Below are 13,526 nucleotides of genomic sequence, written 5' to 3'. Positions count from 1 at the left end.
TAAAATGGCTCAAATATTTGAAGTCAATTACCCTTAGGTTTGGTCTAACCATGTCTTTCAGAATAGAAATTTTAAGCACAATGAAATGGTTCCTTCATGTAGGAAACATTCAATAATACTTCGCGCGCTAATTGTTTTTGCACATTTTTATTTTGCTAGCAATTTTTGCCGCAACCTTATGCCCTGTCATGTATAGGGTATGTACGCTAAGAAAATGTCATGAATGATAAATGGCTGAACAACTCTTTCAACTAAAGCAAAAAAAAACAAACAAACAACAACAACAACAAGGGAACTCAGTGGTGGATTTGGGAATGGTCCCGAAGGACCTACCTGAACTGAGGCTAGCAGGGTCTAGCCCCTCTTACCTGAGCGCCACCTCTTTACTGCAAGGCCTGGATCCGCCTGTGATGCATGCTATATGTGAAAATTGTTAATTAACATAAAATATGGGAATTACTTCTTTCTCAGTTATAAACCTGCTTCCTGCAAAGTTTGGTAAATTTGACGATTTTATATGGAAAAAGGCTAATTTGAAACAATGTGGTAACTTTCCCAGAGTAGTAGGTAAATAGCAAATTCGGCAGTGGATTTTTCCCGAACATGTTTGTCAGGATTGGCCAATATTTTCAAAAGGAGGTATAGGTGGAAATATTGACATTGACATTTGCATTGCTGATTACCATTTTTCAAAACGTTTAAAAACTGAAAGATTTATGAGTCCAGGAAGGAAAATATGCATCATTCCAGAGTATAAAGGTCCTTGCAAGACCATCATCGAATTCGTATTCAGAACTGGACAATTTCTCTATTGAATATTTATGAGCTTTTGAAGACATGCTAATATCTACACCGACTCCTTTATGTCATGCGGCATTTTTTTTTTTTCACGAAAATTCAGAGTAGTAGTCTAGTACAAGTAGAACTATAATATCTCGAATAAGCCTTTTTTTAAATTTTCCTTCAGATAATAGAGAAATTTAGAGGCATGTTTACAGGAAACAGAAAACGTCACTTTGTATCACGTGACACCACAGTTTTCCCTAAATGCCAGTTTAATCCACAGGAATTATTTTGGACAACCTTTCTCTGATTATTTTCTAATCTGAGAAACTGTCAACTGTTATATGATTCTAAATCTTTCTAATGGCTCTTTGATTGCAATAGATGTTCTGTGCACTCATTCATTTCAGTTACGGTGGCTTGGTAATTAATACTAGAGCATTTTGCTGTGACAAATTTTCCGTCATAACTTTTTGGTTCTTAACGCGATGTCTGCGAAACTTTGCAAAGAACAACTTATATCATTCGGCAATAATACGAAATATTCCGATTTCATTGATGGTAAATATTTCTTGAGAAATTAGCGCTTAAAAGGACCCTACTGTTCGAAGAAAATCGCGTCTAGTAAAAAAAAAAATGCTGATATTTTTTACTGAAATTTCTGGTATCGGCTTTAATTGATATAATAAATATGCCAGAGGAATTTCAGAAAAATCGTGGGAGCAGAAGTCCGTAACTAAAAGTCGCTCAAAATTCAGCTGTGAAATTATTTTGGAATTTCAAGAATAAATTACTATCAGGTAGAAGGAGCCACCAGTTTGAATTTTCGGGACAAGTAAATTCAACGTTTGCTAATTCTTAAAACAAAAGCCGATTGCCTATCGTGCTATTCTTTAAAAGGTACTTTTTAGTTATAGAAGCACCATAAAATTGCTCCAAACCTTGCTCTGAAGTAGAATGACTTGTTCTTCGACATTTTTAAAATATCCCTTTGCAGTTTTGGCTCAAACTCCTGCTGCATACATTTTTTTGTATTGCAATGCATTTTCAACGATTTTTATTGCTTATCGTTGCTTCCAACTCAGGAAAAAAGTAAAATTTTTTTACTAGACGCGATTTTCTTGGAAGATTAGGGTCCTTTTAAGGGCAAATTTCTCAAGAAATATTTACCATCAATGAAATCGGAATATTCCTTATTATTGCCGAATTATATCTGTTGTTCTTTGCAAAGTTTCGCAGACATCTCGTTAAAATCGAAAAAGTTATGACGGAAAATTTGTCACAGCTAAATGCTCTTGTATTAATTACGGAGCCACCTTAACAAGTCATAAACCTTTTACTTTTTCACCGGACATACTAATGTTTAAACATAATCTTATATAAACTACATTTTTTTCAGTTTTGTATTTATTGTGCAATTTTTGTTTCCTAACCATAATTTAAGGCCCCATCCACACGTACCCCGATATTTTTGAATCCGCAACTTTTTCTTTCCGGATTGGGCTTCCGTCGACACGTATCCGGTGTATCCGGCATTCGAATCCACAACTTCTTGAATCCGCTCTCCAAAGCAGTAGACATTTTTTAATACGCTATGAATCCGAAATCGTGTGCACGCTAAATCTAGATTTTTTTACCCGATAACGTAAAAAGATCGAGCCCAGTTCTTTACCGTAAATACTGTATTCATACCATTTAAGAGGCAACCCTCATTCCTAGTAAAAGAACCTTGCTCTTCGCATTTTTCTTTGATTTCTGTTCTGATTCTGTCATAATTCGAGCGATAAAATCGAGAATCATGACACAAGGCAGAGCGAGATGCAAATTTCGCCCGCTTTTCGACGTATGCTCTTTTGCCAATATTCCCAGAATACGTGTTGGATACGTGTGGACGGGCCAATTCGATTTGAATATGGATACGTGTAGACGTGGAAATTTTGAATCCGGAAGAAAGGTTCCGGATTCAAAAATATCTGGACACGTGTGGACTAGGAGGCGGGGGAGCTATTTCTTCCAACTAGCTTTTTTCATGGTGGTAAACTCGAAGTATGCAATTGTTGCGAAATATATTGTTCAATTATAACTTAACAAAAGGGTTGACTTCCCGACGAATGCGCGCAGCGTTAAGATTCTTTCTGTGACATTGTCTAATAATTAAATGGACACCTAGCCGAATTTTTGAAAACATACCTCAAAACGGCCCAGAATTTTCCCACAGGAACCTGGGGATAGCCAGGTTTCTGGTCACTGTGGTGAGAATAAACATAGGAAGCTTGCTGTCCTGGTTGATCTCATTCTCAAGCTCAGTACCTGAGCTAACCCGCCATAGGTTGGAAAGGGGCCTCCATGTCAATCCTTAGAGGGGGAGGGTGCTGCAAAAGCGTGGTGCTGTCCGTTAGTCTTGCTCTGGGAGAGTCAGTGCACTGGTCATGTCTGCCTTAAGTTTGTCATGTCAAATTCTTTTAATGTTTGAGGCCTATTGGCCAATGAAAGCATTCCCCTCAAGCACGTGCTAGGCTGGGGAGAGGGGAGGGGAGGAAGTCAGAGGGGGTGATGTGGCCTTGAATTCTCTGCTTATAACTTGCTTAAGTCTCAAGCATCCTCTGTCATGTAGAGCCCTCAAGCAGCTAGAGTGTATGGCTAAGTCGAGAGTTTTTTTTTTTGCTGGACTTTGAATGTTTCTCTGCTAATCAGGAACCAAGAAGAAAGCCACCTTAAGAGAACCATGGTATTGACTTTAATTGAGTCAGTTTAAGGTGTGTTGACTCGAGGAGCCAGCTGGTGCGGTTTTATAAATCCGGCTAGACGTAAACTAAACAATTCAACGGGTGATAGGTTTGATTAATAAATAATGTCTACGAGCAACCAGTTAAATTTAGGGAGATCCGCATTAATTGGATTTCAGACTGGAAAAATTAATTACTCTTTTCATTTTCTTTATTACACGAATCATTTTGTTATAATCATTGTCACCATAAGGCTCTTTATTTCTCATTTCAGAATGGAGAACTCATCCACCACCTTCGGCTTCCATAATATGTCTTCGCCCTATCTTCCTTCCAAAGCCGAGGGTATCGCATGGTGCAGTGCTTTAACATTGGAAGCAGTTTTAATTGTTTTAGCAAACTTGCTCGCTCTTGCTCTCTTCGCTGTTAACAAGAGGCTTCGTAAGAGAAGTTTGTTTTTGGTCATTAACACTATCCGGAGCTTTGTCCCTCCCAATTTTCATTTACACCGTTGGAGCTGGTTTCATGCTTTGGAAAGCTCGATTCGACAAGACGTTTTATGCTTATCAAGTTTTTGGTCAAACCGTTGTCTTACGGGCGTCACTATTTTCTGCGTCATTGATAACTTGTGAGAGATTTTACGCTGTTTATTGGCCCTTGAAGCACCGAACTTTGTCAGTGGGGGCGTACCGCGCAGCTATTTTTATGGTTTGGATACTAGCCATCCTTTTTTCTATTCTTCAGCTTTTAATTTCCAACAAACCTGCTTTTTACACGTTTGTTTCGATCTTGTTGAGTCTATTATTTACAGTAGGTATCTGTAACATCGCTATTTGGAGAAGATTTCAACGAAGAATTGCATCGCAACAACAAAACCGAGAAGCACAAAATCGACGTCTTACAAGGACCTTGCTTTTAACATCGGCTGTCGAGATCTTATCTTGGCTTCCTTTGACTATAAGTAATCTTCTAGTTATTGCTTTTGAGGTCCCCGTCCCTTTAGCAGTTTTGTTCACGTGTGTCGCCGTAAATTATTCAAACTTTGTCATAAATCCAATCATTTATGCGCTAAGGTTTCCGGAGTTTAAACAAGCACTAGACGTTTGTTGCCATAGAAATCATGACGCAACGATAAACGTAGAGGGCAGTGGTCGAAATAACAACGTGGGCTCTAATGCATACAGGATTTCTGGGATGCAAACATTGGGTTTGTGTTGTTGTAGAAGTCGGAATTCGATGAACACTAGAGAAGGTGCCGGTGGTGAAAGAAATTATAGAGTCCACAATTTGAGACCACCGACATTGTCAACTAACTCTAGTGACTTACGGCTTGCGTTTTCACAGGAAGTTATGGACACAAGATTATAGTTTCATGATGTGATTGAGTATTAAGTTTTCATGAGGTGATGAAGACAAAACCTGTTAATAATTTTGTTGTCTTGTGACTTTTTTCAATGCAAGTCAGAGGTACTCCAAGTTCATGAGTGAAAATTGTTGTTGCCTAACAGAAATATTATAAGGGTCGATCGTTATTTAGGGGTAAAAAATAGCAATAAACCTACATCGGAAGTTCTCAACTTGTCGCCTTGTTTTATTTATGGTGCATTATTAGCACTTTTAGCCGTTTTAATATCCAGAAATATAAGAACCTGTTAACCCAGGCAAAATCAAGAAAGTTCTTATCTTGGTTATAGTTAAATTATGATAAGCGAATTTTAACCAGGGAGCTTGACTATTAGATTATTATATTGTTATCTCTATTTATCTTGTAATGGAGATAACGCTACATTTACATTCTGTAAGCGTTCTGTACCCAGTTAAGTTAGGCCCATCATAATGCAGGTATGAATAAATACTGTATATTTCAACATCAAAATAGTTTCTTTTTTTGGCAGTCAACAACTATATCCTCTTCACTCTAAAAAAAGTAAGAACCTAATAAAGAACCTGCTTCGCCTAAATTGCGAATAACTAAACCAAAAGCAAGAACCTTTATTGCTGGACTTAAAAAAATGTACTGTTCTTACACTAGGGTTTTTACTGTATTATAAAATTTGCTGGGGTAGAGTAGATTTATTTACAATTCGCCATTTATTTACAATTTGTCTTTGAGCTAAAGATACATTTCTAAGTAGAGTTGAGCCTGAGATCAGTTGAAAACTGGAAACTTGTTAGCGGTAAACTTCAAGAAACACGTAACCTCGATGGGTCGACATCTCAGCGCGCGATACAGCAAGGTGATACTAGTCAGTGGATACTTTGCTTTGACAGCTTTCAACTGACGACAACATGGATGTGTAATATGAGGTTGTAGGCTCCCACACCAGCTAGAAAGTATAACATTTGACATTGACTTCCCTGTGGTGCGGACAGAAGGCGGGCTAGTGGACGTACCGTCAATTGACAATCAAAACTTCTCGGATGAATAGGTAACCAAATTTTCTTAGGTATGGGGCTCTGCTCGCGTGCGCGCCGCTTTGGCGATCGTTTTTCGATGGAATAGTTCACTATGATGCATTTGACGCCACAAAAAACGCACCAGGCGCAGTCGAGCTTTTTCCCTCATCCCTGCTATTAATTAGCTGCTTTATACGGACGAAAGTTTTAGTAAGTTTCAATTTTTTAAACCAATTTTTGTAAAATGAACTTTTATTAAGCGGAAATCAAAAGTAAGTGATCGTTAACACTAGGGTCCCTTGGTTGCCGAAGACTGTCAACGTATTAGCATTAATAGACCTCTTTACCTTTTATTTTCCGTTTTCGCAGTTAAGGTCCTAGGGGAGTTTGACCTTTTGCCTTTACATAAATTACGCGTACAATACGCGTGTGATTAAGACTTAAGTTGAAAGAAACAAAGCTTAAGATTATTATTCCTTGACCAGCATTGGAAAAACAAAGCACTATGCAAGCGAAAGAGGTTTATTAAATTAGATAAGCAAACTGGCGCAAGAGAAGGAGTAGGGAAAAAAAAGCAAAAAAGTATCTGGATACTTCAATTAAGAATATACTCAAGTTGATTTTACGATTCTTTCATTGATTGGCGTGCTGGCAAAACTCTTTTATTACTTTAAACTAACAAATATAATGGTATCAGGAAGAAATTGAAGAGCTGTGGTGCCTACTCAATCCCATAATGTTTTTACTTTTTAAGCTTTCTACACAGTACAATCTCCACTGGAGGTTGCTTAGGTGGGTCGCATCCTTTTTGCAAGGGAGGGCTCAGGTCACACGTGTTGGTGCCTCGGTTTCTACTCCTTTATATCTAAATGGAGGAATTCCTCAGGGCACAAAATTGGGTCCTGTGTTGTTTGCTGTTATGGTCAATGACCTTAATCAAAGTTGGAACGCCCGCATTAAGTTAGTGGATGATCTGACGGTTTTGGAGGTTGTACCTCGCAACCCTTATTGAATGTAGTAGTTGATGATATCCACCCTTTCGCTGTTAACAAAAATATGCGTTTAAACCCCCGTAAATGCAAGACCATGAATGTTGACTTTCTTCACTACAATAATTGCGTTCCTCGCCCAATCGCGGTTGGTGGGCTGATATTGAGCAGGTCTCTACATTTAAGCTTCTCAGTGTCCATCTTTCTGAGGACCTCACTTGGGCAGTGCACTGCGACTACATAGTGAAGAAGGCCAACAGACGGCTATAAGCACTGAGACAACTCAAGAAGTGCAAAGTTCCGTCAGCTGATATTGTTCATATCTTCTGCGCGCTAATTTGCTCTGTACTAGAGTACACCTCCGCTGCCTTTACCGACTTGCCTATTGTATCTTGCTTGCTATCTTGAGAATGTGCAAAAAAGGGCCCTTTCCATCGTTTGGCCTGGTATTTCGTATGAAACAGCACTTGACAAAGCTGCATTATCCACTCTTTCTGACCGTCGGGCAGTCTCCTATATTAAATTTATAGGTAAGGTTCGGCCAGGTAACCCATTATTTATACCCACTTTTACACAACAGAGTGGTACCTATATCTACCTGTGTGTATGTAAGATCAGGAAGTTCTAGCAGGCCCATGGCCACAAGGACTGAACGTTTCTCAAATTTTGTTAGTGTTGAACATTAATCTTGTCAATAAGTGTAGCGTATTAGTATATATATCACAGCTTGTAAGGTATCCTACAATTCAGTCTTCTGACTGCAAAAGGGACAATAAACCCGTGATTTGATTCGATTTTATTTAAAAAAAACCGTATTTCTCACCAAGTCTTCTTTTTTGGACCGATTTTTGGCTAATTGACATAGTAATAGCTACAAAAGAGTTTTGCAACAGTAAGGACATATTTTCCGACAGATCGGATCGAATTAAGCAGCTTTTTTGTTTTTTGCTCATGCACTTATTTTTTTAAAACCAAAATTTGGACTGTTTTGCGAATCTAGTTTTATATTTCTTTTTCGCTCTTTTTTTTCTCTCTTCCTTTCTTTTTTATAAGCCGGAAAGAGGGGAAGATTTGCCCTCGTATAAATTTACAACTCCTAGACATTTTATAATCCGTCTAAAAAGTTCTAGTTTTTCCAGTGCGTTTTTTTGCCCACTTTATCGTCTTTCTTTTGAATGGAATTGTGTCTGCTTAACTTTTTAGAAAAGGGACAAATGTAATCTGCAAAGAGTAGTGGGTTCAAAGCCAAATCACAGGGGTGGCGCCGGTTTTTTTCTCTGGTGGGGCATAACTGGGAATATATGTAATATTGGCTCGACAGCGATAATGATGAGTGCCGAAGGCACGAGACGCAGAAACTAGGGGGTTCAGGGAGCATGCTGGGGAATTTTGAAAATTTAACTACTCTAGGATGCAATCTGGAGCAATGTGAACACTAAATTTTGGCAAACACCAGGATTTAATGGTGGTCAATAAAGTAAGAAAAACTTGATGACCTTTTCCAGCTTAGCAAAAAAACTTATCGATCTTGAAAACTTTCGTAGAAAATTATCAATTCACTGTCAATTGTCAGTTTGTTTTATCTACCGTTCCATACGTGGTAAGAGAAAGGTTTAATTGACATATAATTTTCCAAAGCGATTTTGCCTGTCATTTGATGTTGAAACAAACTGATTTCCAATGTCTGCCATGTTCATAGTTGTTCGAAGATACCGGTCTTGAGCCTTCAAAGAGCAGAGGCCGAGCGCTCAATCACAGCATTCGTGTCAAGTACAACAGGAGGTATTAAACTTCACAAGGTTAAAAACATCTGAGAAATAATTAATCAACAGCTGAACTGGAGGGGTTTGCCAGTCCAGCGCATCGCTCTGAGAGATTTCTGCTTTGGAAGCATTGAATAGCGCTCCAAGTCGTCTCCATAAGAATCACAGACAGAATCAAGATCCTCATGGCGTACGATCCCCGCCAAAATTCATTGTTTGAATTTTAAATTCATCATTTAAATTTCTACTTGAATTTTATTGCCGAATATAAAATTTTACACTCTTCCTTCAGATTTCACATCATTGGGAAAACGTTTTTAAACTCGTCTTTTATTTTTTAAACTCGACCCTTTTATTTAACCTTGCTCGCCGTATATTTTCAACTCGCTTCATCAAATTACACTTGCCGAGTCATATTTCAAACTCGACCACACGACTTCTGAATTTTCGTTCACGCTTCAGTGATCGTTGATCAAGACCATCTTTGGAAGGTGTTGACAGGCCAAATATGACTCATAAGCTCGTGATAGTGTGATACGAGACCTTATAGTCTTGCTCTAACGAGGATATCTCCCAGCGATTTTTCTCTTTTATATAAAATGATGGTAGGCTCATTGTATATTTCTCTCGGTAGCCGGTTGATCTTGAATTAAGTGCCATTTGCTCATTAAAATGTTTTTAAGGTTTGGCAAAGCAGGGTGGTACGTGGTAACAAAAGGCAAAATTTTCTTCCGCACTTGATTGTTCTAATAACAGACGCTTTCGATAAACATTTAAGAATAAAAATCAACGATAAAAATTTTGAATGACGTTTCGATGACTCGCTCATCATTTTGAAAATGATGAAAATGAAAAATGAAAATGATGAGCGAGTCATCGAAACGTCATTCAAAATTTTTATCGTTGATTTTTATTCTTAAACACTTGATTGTTCTTTTGTAAAGTTAACTTCCGTTCGGTAAATTTAACCTCAGAGGTGATTTTTTCTATGAGATTGTAAGGGTAACCTCTAGCGCGAGGGCGCTTTTTGAAGTGGTAGATGTTCTCATCGAAGGATTTAGCTGAGGAGTTAGTTCTCAGAAGCCTAATGGCTTCGCCCTTTATGAGACCTTTTCTGACCCTGTGAGGGTTACAGGAAGAGAAATGCGTGTATTGAAAAGTCTCTGTCGGTTTAAAGGGACTGTATGATTCACGATAATGCGCATGTGTGAGTTCTGACAGTAGCTGATTGTTTTTAAACCAATCAGAAGCGAGTTAGATGTACACAAGTAAATTTACAAAATTCAAATTCATTGTTCGAGACGCGCGAGTATTTCCTGTCATTTGGTTTGATTTTATATATCCCCATAATTCAAGTTTATTCCTTGCTACTCCTCAGATATATATTGCAGCCGATTATAATAAGATTTACTGTCCTGCTTTGAAACAAACATTTATCAACGTGTATTTTTACGAGGTCGTACCCACGCTGACAAAGTAGTCACCGATCGGCAAACAAAATTTGTAAACAAACATTTTATTACTGTTCTCTCAGTTCGCCTTATTATAAACCCAGAAATACCTATCAATAGCGCCTGACCGGTGACAAAACCACACAACGTATGAGTATAAAGATTATCCTTAACTGAGCATTAATTTCAATTGCTTATCAGCAAATGAACAAATTCATTCGCGTTGTATCGGGTCTGTGTTCCGCAAAACAAATGTTATCGAGTTGAACACATAAAGAAACTAGATTATAAACAGAATATTCAGGCAATAATTTATTTTCAAAACATCAATTCTTAAACATATACGATCGTAAAGCAAAGATACAAGGAACATTTCAAGTGTACCAGATCGGTGAAGATCGCGCGGCCTGTTGCGGTATTACTACAGGTCGGAGTCAAAAATCAAATCAAAGTTGAACGAACCCATGCCTTTAACCACTTTGTGTCGTGTATTCTTTTCGTAAGCCACACACTACTCCTAGAACCATACCAGATCGATCGGCTAAGCTTCTCTATCTCCAAAGACTCTTGAGAACGTCCTGTTGCCGGACGGCCACGATGCTCTTCTGAACCTCCATGATCAAAACATTATATTTTGCATCTTCTTAAAACGTAACCGGTCAAACAACACAACCACACGTTAATCACCACTAAGCGACCGATGTCGGAATAAAACGAAGGATTTTCAATGATTGTACCAGTAATGGCGATTTCGAATTTAGTGTTGACCCAACAAATTTATTCTGAAGAGACAAACGGCGCGCATGCGCATAACCGTGATCGCGTCCCTTTAAAATGTGTGTGGATGTCAAGAATTCCTTCGTTGTGAAATCTCTCGCCTTTGTAAATGGTTGTATCCAGAAAGTTAATCTCTTTATCAGATATTTCAGCCGTAAATTTAATTGAAGGGTGATGCCTGTTTGCAAGAACAATGAATTCATCTATCTCCTTTCTCTCAGTTCTCCACAATGAGAAAATATTGTCAATGTATCTTTTCCACTCGAGGGGTTTAGTTTTGCTGAAGTTCAGGATTTCTGTCTCTACCACCGAGATGAAGATGTTGGCAAAGGCGACTGCCATCTTTATACCCATTGCGGTTCCGTATGTTTTTTCACATGGCTAAGGAAATTCAGTTCTATCCGTTCGAGAAATGTTGGCTGTAAGCTAATGTGGGACTGATATTGCACATTCATGTTATGATCAAGTGACAGTTGTCAATACAGGGTATCCGCTGACTTGAATTGCATGACCTTATCGCGGGCTCAAGGTATTTTAACCTACAAGGCACATGAAATAATTACCGGTAAGCTGTGCTTTAAGCCAGCTGCCGGACTTCGGACGCGAAAAGGCAGCCTTTTTTACAGGTAGAGAAGGCAGTTTCTTTTAAGTTGTCTCTTGCACCTTAAAACTACAAAAAACGTTTACTTTGTTTAGCATGGTCACGCGTTGGTCATGCTCTACGTCCCATCCGTCCCATTCTTATCTCAGATTGGTCAAAATTTGACAGGTGAGTTCATGTAAAAACTTATGAAGCATTTGGAAACTGACTGCCCGGCTCAGCTCTAATTATGTTTTAAACGTCTTTTTGCACTGGATCTGCAAAATGAAATGCTATCAAGAACCTTTTGTCATTCCTGGTGGCTTGTTTATTAGGTTTTTGGTTGAGAAATGCGCCGCATGACAAAAAAATAATACCATCAACTGATGTGATACAACTCACTTTGACTCTGAAGATGACTACCGCACAGGGCTGAGTTGCTCAAAGCATGGTTAGCTTTAACCATTGGTTAAGCAGTATCAAAACCAATATGTTGTCAAGGTATTAAACGCTGGTTAACGCTAGCCATGCTTCGAGCAACTGGGCCCAGGTTGTCGAAACGTCACTGTCAACAACAACTGTCCTGTTCAGGACTACGTTCACCCCGACGATCAAATTCAACCTACTTCTGAAATGACTCCTGGGTTCAAACCTTTCACCAAAAAAAGGTGGAAATCATTGTTTTAAAAAATAAGTTACTCTTCGTACTCCTGATGCACAAGAGGGTTCAAAAGTGTTAAGCAATTCTGGACTCACTTGATCGCGTTCAGGAACTGCATCTCGACTGGTAAGCTTGAGTAATTATATTGCATTTGATGTTTGTTCTTTTCCGGTTTCATGAAGTCGAGCTTTGTTTTTGCCGTCACTTTACGCACGTTTGTAAGATTTGCGACAATGATCTGACCTAGTACAGAATTAAAAAGTCTTAAGACATTTTCTGACCACGACTAGAAAGTACACATTCTGAAGAATATTTAGTTCATTCTTTTAGTTGTAAAAAGAAAGCTTTGAGCGATATTCTTGCCTTGAGTTCATCTTAAAAAAATAGCAAACACGGCGAAACCGGCTTAAAACTTTAGCTCAAATCTGCAAGATTTTATTCCTGACTCAGAATTTTCGGAGACACGTCACTATCAATACGTTCATGTCTTCGTAAATAAAAATTGTTGTCCTTTTAACTGTTTCAATAGATTATATTTCTTGTCTTGATTTTTTGTCACGATCTCTTTCTTATCTCCTTGCCGGCTGTTTTCAGTCGTACATTAACGTCACACGCGGCAGTAGTGCTCAAAATGCCGCGTTAAAGATTATGGTGTTTTAGAAATAAAATGCAAACAAAATGTTTCTGAGACCTCTTCCTACTAGGGGTGTTCGAATTTTTAAATAAATATATATTTTTTTATTTTGAAGCGTAAATCCATTACCGGGTACTGCTCATTCAAACACACAACAGCTCGCACTGCAAGTTTGGCGCTTCTCAAAATTCAGAAGTGGCTGGCCGGACGGGTGACTTTTAAAATTAAACTAAAATAAGATTTTTTCGAAAGTTTTTACTCAAAGCCCATTATTACCCTGCATACCACATAATGGCAGATTGACCCAACTAAACAGTCCCTCTGATAGTGAATTCTCTATTAAAAATGTTTTATGTTGTTGTCACCTATAAAATTTGTTTTGCGCAAGGGAAGCGCGTGCTTCGATCTTCAAGAATATAAAATGAGTGCGTTTTGTCTTGTAAGATTATATTCTGTAAAAAGCTGCAGAATTATAAGTAAAAGAGGGCAAGAAATTACATAATTTGTCCGAGGTCTGAAATATAAACAACAAAGCCTGATAGTTCTGTTTTAACCCTAGGTGATGTAAACTGAAAGGCTGGTTTACACACTACCAGATTTGTAAAGTAAACTTGTAGCGAGCCACACAAAAAAGGCCTGATTTTTCATCTTGGCCTTTCCTTTAGACAGAGAGATAAAACCGAGGACTATCGTGTCTTTTTAGAGCATAAAATTATATTTCGGGGCTGTCCAATTACCCTTGTAAAATAAGGGTGGTCTAGGTTG

Source organism: Porites lutea, chromosome 4 (assembly GCF_958299795.1).
Source record: "Porites lutea chromosome 4, jaPorLute2.1, whole genome shotgun sequence".
Classification (NCBI taxonomy): Eukaryota; Metazoa; Cnidaria; class Anthozoa; order Scleractinia; family Poritidae; genus Porites; species Porites lutea.
This window is presented reverse-complemented; position numbering follows the sequence as displayed.